We start from the raw sequence: 14,133 nt of genomic DNA, 5'->3' as shown, positions 1-14,133 counted from the left end.
TTTCTTGCTTAGAGAAGTTCCTTTAGCATTTGTTGTAGAGCTGGTTTGGGAGTGCTGAACTCTCTCTCATCTTTTGCTTCTCTGTAAAGGTTTTAATTTCTCCATCAAATCTGAATGAGATCCTTGCTGAGTAGAGTAATCTTGGTTGTAGGTTTTTCTCCTTCATCACTTTAAATATATCCTGCCACTCCCTTCTGGCTTGTAGAGTTTCTGCTGAAAGATCAGATGTTAACCTTTTGGGGATTCCCTTGTGTGTTATTTGTTGTTTTTCCCTTGCTGCTTTTAATATGTTTTCTTTTTATTTAATTTTTGACAGTTTGATTATTATGTGTCTTGGCGTGTTTCTCTTTGGGTTTATCCTGTATGGGACTCTCTGTGCTTCCTGGATTTGATTGACCATTTCCTTTCCTATATTAGGGAAATTTTCAACTATAATCTCTTCAAATATTTTCTCAGTCCCTTTCTTTTTCTCTTCTTCTTCTGGGACCCCTATAATTCGAATGTTGGTGCGTTTAATGTTGTCCCAGAGGTCTCTGAGACTGTCCTCAGTTCTTTTCATTCTTTTTTCTTTCTTCTGCTCTGCAGTAGTTATTTCCACTATTTAATCTTCCAGATCACTTATCCGTCCTTCTGCCTCAGTTATTCTGCTATTGATCCCATCTAGAGTATTTTTCATTTCATTTATTGTGTTGCTCATCGTTGCTTGCTTCCTCTTTATTTCTTCTAGGTCCTTGTTAACTGTTTCTTGCAATTTGTCTATTCTATTTCCAAGATTTTGAATCATCTTTACTATCATTATTCTGAATTCTTTTTCAAGTAGACTGCCTATTTCCTCTTCATTTGTTAGGTCTGGTGTGTTTTTATCTTGCTCCTTCATCTGTTGTGTGTTTTTCTGTCTTCTCATTTCACTTATCTTACTGTGTTTGGGGTCTCCTTTTTGCACGCTGCAGGTTCGTAGTTCCCATTGTTTTTGGTGGCTGTCCCCAGTGGCTAAGGTTGGTTCAGTGGGTTGAGTAGGTTTCCTGGTTGGGGGGACTAGTGCCTCTATTCTGGCGGATGAGGCTGGATCTTGTCTTTCTGGTGGGCAGGTCCACGTCTGGTGGTGTGTTTGGGGATGTTGTTAGCCTTATTATGATTTTAGGCAGCCTCTCTGCTAATGGATGGGGCTGTAGACCTGTCTTGCTCTTTGTTGGGGATAGGGTGTCCAGCACTGTTCGTTGCTGGTCCTTGAGTGAAGCTGGGTCTTGGTGTTGAGATGGAGATCTCTGGGAGATTTTCGCCGTCTGATATTACGTGGAGCTGGGAGGTCTCTTGTGGACTAGTGTCCTGAGGTTGGTTCTCCCACCTCAGAGACACAGCCCTGGTGCCTGGCTGGGGCGCCAAGAGCCTTTAATCCACACGGCTCAAAATAAAAGGGAGAAAAAATAGAAAGGAAAGAAAAGGAAGGAAGGAAGGAAGGAAGGAGGGAGGGAGGGAAGGAAGGAAGAAAGGAAGGAAGAAATGAAGGAAGGAAGAAAGCAAGAAAGGAAGGAAGGAAGGTGGAGAGGAAGAAAGGGAGGAAGGAAGAGAGGAAGGGAGGAAAGAAGGGGGAAGGAAGGAAGAAAGGAGGGAAGGAGGGAAGAAAGGAAGAAAGAAAGGGAGAAGACAAAGTAGGATAAAGTATAGTTATTAAAATAAAAAATAATTATTAAGAAGAAAAATTTCTATTAAAAAAATACAGTAAAACGGGTCAGTCTAACCCTAGGACAAATGGTGAAAGCAAAGCTATACAGACAAAATCTCACACAGCAGCACACACATACACACTCACAAAAAGAAAAAAAGGGGAAAATAATAGTATATCTTGCTCCCAAAGTCCACCTCCTCAACTTGGGATGATTCGTTGTCTATTCAGGTTTTCCACAGATGCAGGGCACTTCACGTTGATTGTGGAGCTTTAATCTGCCGTTTCTGAGGCTGCTGGGAGAGACCTCCCCCTCTCCTCTCTGTTCGCACAGCTCCTGGGGTTCAGCTTTGGACTTGGTTCCGCCTCTGCGTGTAGGTCGTCCGAGGGCGTCTGCCCTTTGCTCAGACAGGACAGGGTTAAAGGAGCAGCTGATTCAGGGGCTCCGGCTCACTCAGGCTGGTGGGAGGGAGTGGCACGGGTACGGGGCGAGTCCGCGGCGGCAGAGGCCGACGTGATGATGCACCAGCCCGAGGCGCCCCGCGCGTTTTCCCGGGGAAGCTGTCCCTGAATCCCGGGATCCCGGCAGTGGCGGGCTGCACGGGCTCCCGGGAGGGCCGGTGTGGAGAGTGACCTGTGCTCACACACAGGCCTCTTGGTGGCGGCAGCAGCAACCTTAGCATCCCAAACCGGTCTCTACTGTCCGTGCTGACAGCCGCGGCTCGCGCCCGTTTCTGGAGCTCCTCTATGTGGTGCTCTTAATCCCCTCACCTCACGCCCAAGGAAGCAAAGAGGCAAGAAAAAGTCTCTTGTCTCTTCGGCAGCTCCGCGCCCATTTCTGGGGCTCCTTTAAGCGGCGCGCTTAATCCCCTCTCCTCGCGCCCCGGAAGCAAAGAGGGAAGAAAAGGTCTCTTGCCTCTTCAGCAGCTCCAGACTTCAACCGGACTCCCTCCCAGCTAGTCGTGGCGCACTACACCTTCAGGCTGTTTTCACTCTGCCAGCTCCAGACCTTTCCCTGGGATCCGACTGAAGCCCGAGCCTCAGCTCCCGGCCCCCGCCCGCTCCGGCGTGGGAGCAGACAAGCCTCTCGTGCTGGTGAGTGCTGGTCGGCACCGATCCTCTGCGGGAGTCTCTCCGCTTTGCCCTCAGCACCCTGTGGCTCCACTCTCCTCCGCGGCTCCGGAGCTTCCCCCTCCGCCACCCGCAGTCTCCACCCGCGAAGGGACTTCTAGTGTGTGGGAACCTTTCCTCCTTCACGGCTCCCTCCCCCTGGTGCAGGTCCCGTCCCTATTCTTTTGTCTCTGTTTATTCTTTTTTCTTTTGCCCTACCCAGGTACGTGGGGGAGTTTCTTGCCTTTTGGGAGGTCTGAGGTCTTCTGCCAGCGTTCGGTGGGTGTTCTATAGGATAAGTTCCACGTGTAGATGTATTTCTGATGTCTCTGTGAGGAGGAAGGAGATCTCCGCGTCTTACTCTTCCGCCATCTTTAAGCCGTCATCCCTGATATATTTTCAATGCAAGTAATTTAAAAAAGCATTGAAGTGGGAGTTAAAAAATTAAGGACATAGTACTGGCCCTACAACTGATAAATGATATGAATTTGAGAAAGTCATTTGCCTCAGTTTCCCCAAGTGTAAAATAGTATAGATACACCACTCCCTAACAATAATGCTTAAAATTTGACTAATAAGTGAAAATATGTTGAATTCCTTTGAGGGCAGGAGCTATTTAAAATCAAGATGTTATAGCATATTTTTCTTTTAAAATTTATTCTTTACACATTATTGTTACATTATTGTTAAACAATAATCATATCTCAAATTCATTTTAATCATTTATTGAAGAGCTTAATTTATTGGTATCCACACTTTAAAGTCTTTTGGTATTGATGGTGAACATTGTAAATAATCAGTTTCGCTGCATGTCTGGTGATTTTTACACAGCTATATCATACCAGTGATACCTGTTGCCAAAGTCCAAAATTTTCATGCCCCACAGTACACATTCACTCATCACCCAGCTAATCCTGTACATCATTATATTCTTAGCATAAAGGTCACCTTCTTAGGGGAGACCTTCCTTCAGTCGCTACAGTTGAACAGCTTCCTCTCTTGCACTTATAATTACTTGTTCAACTCTTGCTTTCCCTGCCAGACTCTAAGCACTAAGTGGCAGGAACTGAGGGTTTTTTTCCTGCTCCTGTATTCCTAGGACTTAGCAAATAGCCTGATTTATAACAAATCCTTTAAAAAAAAAGAAGGTTATTATTACTGTTATTTTGAGACTCTTAAATTTACATCAGTTTTGAGTACAGAACAAAGGGCATGTTTTGTTTTGTTTTGTTTTGAATTTGCTGAACTATTTCGTAGTAAATTGCTCACAAAATGCCCCTTCACTCGCTAATACTTTAGTGTGTTTCTTTGCCAAAGACATTCTCCTATATAATAACAATACAGCCATCAAACTCAGAAATTTGATACTGATATGTGACTTCTATCTAAACTTTAGACCACAGTCAGTTTTGCCCCTTGTCCCAGCGATGTCTGTGTGTAATCCAGTGCAGAATCATCCACTGAGTTGAGTTGTCATGCCCTTTAGTCTGAAATAGCTCCTTAATCTTTTCTTAGCTTTCATGGCCTTAATCATTTTGAAGATTATTCACCAGTTAGGTTATATAAGGACCTTCAGTATGGATTTGTCTGATGTTTCCTTATGAGTAAATTCAGGTGGTTCAACTTTGGCAGGATTATTAGAAAAGTGGAGTCTTGCCTATCAGCTGACACACAGTTCCTGATGATCTTCACTGTAATCCCTTAAGGTGGTGTCTGCCACTGTAAAGATGTTTTTATCCATTTGTAATTAGTAAGTATTTTGTGGAGAGGTACCTTGAAACATCGTAAATATCCTGGTCCTCACCAAACTTATAATTCATTAATTATTTAAATCATGGACTCATGTTTATTCAGTGAGCCACTCATTATCTGTTACATATTTTGATACTCATTGTCCCAGATGTTGCCAGTGAAAGTTTCTTCAAGCTGGCTCATCTGACCTTTGCCACGTCCCCATCATTCTTTGAGCTCCTTTACACTCTGGCACAGCAAGATATACCAGACTCATACTTTCCCTACTCTGGTATCAATCATCTCTCTAAGAAATCCTGGTTTATTTTGGTGGACAATGGTATTTAGAAACCATGAGATGAGCATTTAGTTGTGTTTATTGCTTTTGGATTGTTGTCGTTCCCAAGTCGTCTCAGTGGGCAATGGATAGAGCTATGGAATATAGGAGTGTGAGTGCGCACACACACACACAGACACGAAAACATACATGTACACAAATGCAATTATATTTATTTTCATTTATTTTTGATATATACTGACAATGGCAGAGCCCCCTCTTCCCAGCAGGGATGTGTGTCTTGCTCAGCCCACCTAATGCCTTGCATTCGAGAAGAGGAAAGGATCAAAGATTACTTTTTAAATGTCTCAATGAAAACTAACTTAAGATGTTAGTAACTTTTGTCTCAAATTTCTCCAATCTCTTGATGCATTTTATCTTTTTTGAGACTAATCTGCATTTCTCTGGGTATGTGATAGGGAGAGTTCTGCTTCATTGGAAGAAGAATGTAAAAGAGTCCATGCTTGATTTCTTTTATCCTAAGTTTTTGCATTTGTTTAGCTCAGTATTTTTGGCAGGAAATGCTTTATTGTAGGACTGTCCACACACTGCAAGATATTTGGTATCCCTGACTCCCCACTCACTATTGCCACTGAAGGTCCCCTGCTAAAAAAAAACTTGGGATAACTGAAGAGCAAAAAACAAAGAACTATACATTTCTAGCTGCCTCCTAGGAAGGTACCCTGGAGAGTTGAGAACCCCTGGAGCTCTTTGCAACTTGTATAATAGCTGTTTCCCACTACATTCTTAGGTTCACACTAATTCACATGAAAACTCACTTACATGGAACAGTTTTACTACATCAGTCTGTTCTACTCAAGTGTGTTCGCCTTGTCAAATCAAGGTAATTTTTTGATCAAGAAAGATTACATGCTTTGGGGTTGGTAAATGTCCGCTGTTGATTTTTGGGGGTGTTCGGAGGCCCAAATCCAAATGCTGATTTGAAAAGAGGTTTTCTTCTTTGTTGAAATGTCTCTTAAATTAATTGAAATATGTCAAGTCATAAATACAAAGCTGTCTGAAGCAACTGGGTTATTAGTTAAAATTAAGGCCCCAATACTGTATATATAATGTGTGTTATTGGCTTGTTAGCTGTATATTTTCATAGCAGTGGTAGATTACTTGGGTTTTGGCAAATCAACTTGTAGTTAAGAGCCAGACAGCAGGCTTGTAAATAGAGAAGGTTTGAGGGGCCTATTTCCTTGGTGGCCTAAGCCTGTCATACCTGCTGATGTGCTGAAGGCAGTACTCTTTCCCTGATTAGACAAGGAAGGGTCATGTTCTCTCAGGCTCCACAGACTGTGGAACAAGTTCATCCCCCTTTCTTACCACTGGTGTGAACACCAGCCAACCTGCAGTGGGAAGAAGCCAGACCCTTCAGCTAGAGATCTGTTTCTTTCCCACTGTGTCTTAATTTGTTTGGGCTGCTATAACAGAATGCCATAGACTGGGTGGCCATATATAAACAACAGAAATTTATTTCTCATGGTTCTGGAGGTTGGTAATCTGAGATCAGAATGCCCACATTGTGTCGCAAGCAGCTGTCTTCGAGTTGTGTCCTAGCACACACTTGGGAGGAAAGGGACAGGAGAGCTCTCTGGGATCTTTTTTATAAGGGCACTAATCCCATTCATGAGAGTTCCACTCTCAGGACCTAATCACCACCTCCCGAAAGCCCCACCTCCTATCACATTGGGGGTTAGGATTTCTACATAAAATTGGGGAAGGACATAGTTAGTCCATTGCACACTGGGACTCAAAAGAATAAAAGCTTGCTTGTGTTTTGCCCTTATGAATTTGAGCTCTTGTTTAGATGAGAAACTATCTGCTCCTAGTTCCACCAACTATATAAATAAAGGAAGGAAAAATAAGGTTCAACAAATGTTATGTTTGAAAAAGAAAAAAGATCATCTTAGACTTGAGAGTAAGCTCTGTATAAAAACTTGGTATGATTTTAAAAATTAGTAGGGTACGTCTGCTCTGTTTTGGATAGAACCCATGGCAGAGATATTTACTGCTTCTCAAATATGTAAGTGCTCTCCCATACTTCCCAGCTCTCTTGCAGTTAGGCAGGGCCATGTGACTAGTTCTGCCAACTAGGGTGAGCTAGAGTAGTGAACAGAAGTGATGTGTGTCACTGCAACCTCAAATTTGTAAGGATATGTTCATTTTAATGCATGCTTTCAAGTGAACTAAATTTGAGTTGTGCTGAAACTGGACATAGAATGTTTCTAAGATAATTTCTAGCTGTCCCAGGAAATGGAAGACATTATTACACTAGTCTGGTGCAACACCTTCACTTAGAAAGTAATGTGCGGATTTACTTGGTTTGGTAATGAACAAGTTTGAACCAGGGGTGATATAATCCATTATCTAGAAGGACGTAATCTGAATGGGATCAACTCAATAATTTAAAGACAAAAGCAAACTAGAAAATTGCGTTAACGTGAGTTTTAGTGTTCTTCAGTTGGTGGTTTAAGCCATAGGAAATTTATTTTAACTCAAAAAGAAACTCATACACGATAAAGTGCGTAATCCATTTCCTTTGTCATCCCACCTCTTACTTTCCCTGACAAATGGAGCATGTTATTTCAAGGGCATTCCCCCAAACTTGCATCAACAGTCTTCTTTGTACCTATGAATTGCCTCTTTCTGTTCATTTAGGATCCTGGACAGATATAATTCTCTCTCTGTCTCTCTCTTTCTCCCCCCCTTAGGGGATCTTACCTAAAATCGAATATTTCTTAATCAGAGAACTTCTTAGAATTTTGATTACTTGGTGCTGTTGAAAAATGGAGATTTTTTACATTGTGTCCTTATGACCATTTTTTTTTTCTTTTGGCACTTGGTGAACAACAAAAACAAGGAGAAAAAACATAGAACAATTTCACACCTAAAATTGAAGGAGTTGATTACTGTCATTTTGATGATGTGCCTTTCATAAGCTTGCAATGGTTAAGAAAGACTTTATGGTTTGGAACATGAGCACTTTAAAGTGATTCAAAATTATTGAAGAGCTACAAATTTTATAAAGTGCTTCAATTTGTTACTGACTACAGCTGCAGTGGAACAATTCGGCAGAGCTTTTAGTACTATGCACAGCTTCCAAATGCTCTCCTAATCTTCCCAGGTGTAGCTCCTTTACACTTCAGGCCCCAGAGATACTGCATTGCTAACAGCCGCAGAGCCTCTGTTCTGGAGACTTGCATGCCACAAAAGAAGCGCTCACACATGGGTGTCATTTTGGCAATGCTGCAAACTCCAGAGCAGCCTTCTGTTGTTTTATGGCTTTGCCAGAATTATAAACTGTTGGTCTAAAAAACTACTGGAATACTAGTGTCTGAATGGGTGTAGGTATATGTGGAGTAGAAAATAAATGGGATAAGAGTGGACAAGGTGGCTGAGACACTGAAAAATGAGAAGGTGACCTTTTAGTCCCTTTGAGACGCATGGAGACTAATGTTTAAATAGTTGGTACTTTTGAGAGAGTCAGTAACTTTGTAATAGTAGGTTTTAATGATACTTTTCTGCTTTGCCATTAGCTTCCACTATTTTGCTGGACTTTGATTTACATGTTTAGAGCAACAGTAATCCCTGCTTATGTAAAATAGGAAAAATAAGACATAATCTTTGAAATTTAAAATGACCAGGTGGTTTAGATATTGACTTGTAATGTGGGGTTCTGCTAAAGCACATGTACAATTCTGCCTTTTAAAATGGATTTACACAGCTGAGATGTCCTGAAAAGTACATGACTTCTCCATGTGATGGCTGTAAATGGGACAACATTTAATTTCTTTAGAGCTAGAGTTGTATTGATAGAACTCAGCTAGTTCATTAAGGAGAAGGTAATCTTAAATCAGGACAAAACTAAATGCAGAGAATTCAGTTCCAAGGCATAACCAGTTCAGCAGTGGGATGGGGGGAGGGTGGCCTTTAGTAGCTCTCTAGTATGTGAGTATTTGGTAACATTAAGAGTGCTTAAAAAACCTTGGTCCATGTGGTTACCTCACATAGGTGATTCTTGCCAGAGCTGAGGTTAGAGTCCACATTTTCAAGATTTATCTCACCAGTATGCTTTTTACCACCACACTGTTGATCATTCATTCTATTTAAGAGCATGATGTACACCTTTTAGGAGGACTTAACATGTTAGAATATAGCTTTTTTGAGATGTGCTTTCTCTTATCAGAAAATAGAAATTGATGGTGACTTCCAACTCTGCTCCAAAGGGGCCCCAGATAATAAATACTGTTGCAAGTATGTGCACCCACCCACCTGAACGTCACAGTCTGTTGTGGGCAGTGCTTGGTTGAGGAATTTCAGCCAGATTCATTTAGTTCTGCCTGATCCACTTGGTTTTATATGATTAACATGCAAGCACCTGGATATTTGTAAACAAATATTAAAATATCCAGGCATTCTGTTTTCATTAAGAAAATTTAAGAGCTACAAATTGAAACTGCCAAAATTTAGTAAAATAATCAGGAATGAGAGATTTTGTCCTTTTTTCAAAAGCAGACAAAAAACTATAAGGGACATTTGCCTATTGAATTAGTAGTATATTTTAATTCAGCCCCAAAGCCAAGCAGGTGTGGTATGAAGCTCTTTAACCTTGCCTCAAGAATGTGGTTTTATATACCAAGATGATTATGTCTAAATGTCGATTCAGTAACTTTGATCTAAGAAAGAAAATCTGATCTGCATTCAGTGCTTCTTTATGAAACTATTACTTTTGAATTCTGTAAGTCAGGCTTTTGTTTTTTAAGTTAAATATATTGAATGACTACAAACATTTTATAAGCTAGATATTATTTTGTCTTAAACCCTTTATTCCATGTAAAGCTCTTCCCTTCTTATTTCAACCTATCAACATCCTATCCCTCATTTTCTGCTTGATATTGCAATCATCCTGGCTTAAAGCAATCTTTCCCTCCTTTGAATGCCTATTATTGCACTTGCTCAGGTGACCCCTATAACATATATCACACACTGCAGACTCTTATTCCTAATGCATCTTAATACATCTAATTTCTCAAACTGGATTGTCAGTTTTAGGATCTTGCCTGGACACACAGTTCATTCAGCGTTTACTTGATGCATGTTTATCAATTGACCACAATGTGCAAGAGCTATGCTAGGCACTGGAGATGCACAAGTGAAAAATAGATGTGACCACAATCCATCCCTGTGGAGCTGATCTATAAAGTGAATAAGTGAATGAGGGTCAAAGAATATGTGTCATTTGTAGTATCAAGTAAACTGCTGTGACCATTGTACTGAAGATACTTTTGAGGAAGGATCCAGCATTCTTTGTTAGTTGATAAGCAAACTTACATCTGTCTAGTAATGTAATGCCAACTGTTGGTGTGTCTGCTTTTGCTACAAGTAGGATTTTCTAGTTTCTTTAAGTAGCTTTTGAAAATATGTGTGGTATAAATAAATTTCAATAAATCCAACATTGTCTTTTCTAGGCTCTTAACACTAATATAGGACCCCCTAGAAATAAATGTTTCATATCCATTTTATATTATGAAGCATAAATTTGGAAAAGAAAGAGTTATGTTTGGTCATTTAAATCATGAGAGATTGTGTCCTAGAACTAACTTTCCAATTTATACTGTAAATTAAACTTGGGTTCATGATTAATTAGAAACTGCCAATAAAAAGCAATAAATCAGGTATAGTATGAAATAAGTATAAACAATATAAAAAAGCTTTTAAATTTTTAAACATAAGCTTCTGACTCAATATGGCAGTCTGACCCTCCTAAAACATTAATAAATTACAGAAAACCATCTTTAAAAGTATAAACTAAAGAACATAAGAGTCTAATAGCAAAAGAGATATTTTGAAATGTTGTAGAATCTGAAAAACAGATGCAGGAGTGGCAACTGATGTAACAGGAAAGAAGCATCCACTACCTAGAATATATGCTGAAGTGAATCAGGCGAAGATGGGGCCAGTGTGCCCTGTGGAGCCCTGGAAGACTCAGAACTCAGAAATTGCAGGTGTGAGGGAAGATGGGGGTGAGATGTGTGCCTAAAAACAGGCATTTAATTTATTATATATACCATCAAAGCCCCCACCCCAGTGTACAGAGAACAGAAAATTATACCTTTCTCATGCAAATACAGTGAAGAGCCTCCACAAGAGAAATTGTCAAAGTGCAGGCAGTGACACCCCAAAACAAGGCCTTTGAATTACGGCAAGAGTGTGTTCTTCAATAAAATGGCCAGCTGTCCAATCACATTTCATTTATTGAACTGCTAGTAAAAAGGATTCTACCAGTGTTCAGAGAGCTACCAGTGAGCCATTTTACTAATTCCTAGTAATAAACAGACACAAGTATCTCTAATCATTTGACAAAAGCCAGCAATATAAGTGACAAAGGCCAAGAGAACCATTCATTAAAAAAAAGAGAAACAGGCAGGGAGATGGCAACTTTCTGAAGGAAACAGATAATTCAGGAAGAACAGCCACAAAAAAACCCTTAAAAATTCTAATTCATACCACGGAAAGATTAGAAAACATAATGCATCCATAAAATAAGAACAGGATGCTATAAAAAAGAATAGGATGCTATGAAAAAGAAATTATAGATCAAGTTAGTGCTCTTGCTATTTAAAAATGTGATTATCAGGGCTTCCCTGGTGGCACAGTGGTTAAGAATCCACCTGCCAATGCAGGGGGCATGGGTTCGAGCCCTGGTCCGGGAAGATCCCACATGCTGCGGAGCAACTAAGCCTGTGAGCCACAACTACGGAGCCTGTGCTCCAGAGCCTGCGAGCCACAACTCCTGAAGCCCGGCGCCTAGAGCCCGTGCTTTGCAACAAGAGAAACCACTGCAATGAGAAGCCAGTGCACCGCAACTAGAGAAAGCCCACGCACAGCAACAAAGACCAAACACAGCCAGAAATAAATACATAAAAGAATAATAAAAATTTTTTTAAATTCTAAAAATGTGATTATCAGACTTAAAAAAATCAATTGGTAGAATAATAAAATTAAGTAAATTTAATTTAAAAGATAGTAAAACAAGTAGAAAAATAAATGGAAAAAACAATGGAAATGTGAGGGAGAAAGAATCTCAAAAACCAACTCCCAACAAATAGGAATTTCAGAAACAAAAAAAGACAACTAAAGACAGGAGCTAGAGTTGAAGGCCATGAGTAATTAGCACGAAAGTATCCATTAAATGTTCAGAACAATGAATAAATGCAAACTCACATTTGATACATTATTTAAATTTACAGAGCACTAAGGAGAAAGAGAAGACTCTAAAAGCTTCCAGAGGGGCAAAAAGCTTTAGTTTTTACAGAGGAATGAAAATCAGATTGGCTCAGTCTTCACATCAGCCACAGCAAAAGACAGTGAATCAGGCCTTAAAATTTCTGAGGGAAAATATTTTAAACCAAGAATTCTACACCCAGCCAAATTATCAATAATGTGTGAAAACTGAATGAAGAACATTTTTAGACAAAAAAGGACTCATAAAAATTGTCTCCTATCTGCTCAACATTAGGTTACTTGAGCAAAAAAGGGGGAAGTCGAAGGAGTGATACAAAAAGGATGATGTGAGATCCAACGCATAAAACTGGCTACAGCCTGGAAAGTAATGAAGGGATGTCTTAGCCTGGCAGTTGTGAGATAACTTGGAGAGAAATTCGTCAATATTGGAGCAGAAAAGGAGAGGCGTACAGAGGGAGATTTTAGACAAAGAATAGATTCCAAAGATTTGATACCATCTTAGAGACCCTGCAAAACTTACGGAGACAACAACGACATAATTAAAGAAAAAAAGAAAGATAATAGGAAACTCCAAGAAAAACAAAAAGGCATATAAGACGAAATATAATTATGGTTATACAATAAATAATATTTGGGCTTCCCTGGTGGCGCAGTGGTTGAGAGTCCCCTGCCAATGCAGGGGACGTGGGTTTGTGCCCCGGTCCGGGAAGATCCCACATGCTGCGGAGCGGCTGGGCCCGTGAGCCATGGCCGCTGAGCCTGCGGGTCCGGAGCCTGTGCTCCGCAACGGGAGAGGCCACAACAGTGAGAGGCCTGCATGCTGCAAAAAAAAAAAAAAAAAAAAAAAAAAATTTACATTGTCACAACAATTTAAAAATTTTATTGATGTTGAATTTTATATTCAACTTATAAGAATGTTCATAAACTTAATTTTATGAATTAAAAAAGCAGAATGTAATGTCATCAATTTTGTTAAGGTAAATACAAAATACAAAGAATGCTAACTGGGTGTTGAAAGATGGGAGGAGAGCTAAAGTGTGAAATCAAAGGATATTGTGTGAGGCTGTTGTATCAAGAAATACATGTGAAAATGTATTATTTAAAAGGCAAGCAATGTAGAAACTAAAAAATAGTGATGAAACTATAATAATAGTGATGAAAAGGTGTGGGAAGTAGTATAGTAACATATATCTGCATTTCCCATGGTAGATGTATAAACATTTAACAATATGGTTGTAATCACCAGAAAAAGAACAACCAGAAAGAGCTTAAAATATTTAAAGTTATTCTTTATGAGGGGCTATAATGGAAGTAGATAAAGTTAGTGCAGGAGACTGTGGCTTTTCATTTTAAGTCATTCTATACTATTTTTTAAAACCATGTATATGCTTTACTTTGATTAAAAATTTAAAATATTATGGGAATTCCCTGGTGGTCCAGTGGTGAGGACTCGGCACTTTCACTGCCAAGGGCCCGGGTTCAATCCCTGGTCAGGGAACTAAGATCCCACGAGCCCTGCCGTGTGGCAAAAAAATAAATAAATAAAAAATAAAATAAGTAAGTATTGTATAATTAAATAAATATAATAAAAAATAAATAAGGGGCAGAGAGAGCTCTTCTTACAGGAAAATTAATGACCAGATTAAGAAGACTGTCTACTTTCCTTTCAAGCTCCTTCATGCCCTTGCACAAATCTTCCTCATATTTCAGGCCTCTTCCAGATGAGATATTCTTAACCCTTCCAAGATAGTACTTTTAGTAGGGGGCAGGGAGAGTGTTTGCAAATTTATCTCTGACATACAAAGAACATAACTGTTTGGTTTCATATTAAGTGTAACAGAACATATTAAGTGTAACATTCTATGAAAATATCAGAATGTAAAAAAACATGGGATATTGTAGAAGTAGCTAGGGGAGACTAACCTAACTGAATATTGTCATTTCAATTTTCAAAATAGAGCTGCAATTAGGATACAATTCAGTCTTTTATGTCTACATAATAATAACTGACATTTATTATATACTCATTTTATATCAAGTA

At 39.6% G+C, this 14,133-nt stretch overlaps 1 non-coding gene across 1 annotated transcript; it reads left to right on the top strand.

Moving 5' to 3' along the window:
* Nucleotides 1-13,517: 13,517 nt before the first annotated feature.
* TRNAE-UUC (transfer RNA glutamic acid (anticodon UUC)) lies at nucleotides 13,518-13,590 on the top strand. The gene has a single exon. It is a non-coding gene; the product is annotated as a tRNA-Glu (tRNA).
* The last annotated feature ends 543 nt before the right edge of the window (nucleotides 13,591-14,133 follow it).

The sequence above is a fragment of the Kogia breviceps genome, chromosome 4 (genome assembly GCF_026419965.1).
Source record: "Kogia breviceps isolate mKogBre1 chromosome 4, mKogBre1 haplotype 1, whole genome shotgun sequence".
Taxonomy (NCBI): domain Eukaryota; kingdom Metazoa; phylum Chordata; class Mammalia; order Artiodactyla; family Physeteridae; genus Kogia; species Kogia breviceps.
This window is presented reverse-complemented; position numbering and strand designations above follow the sequence as displayed.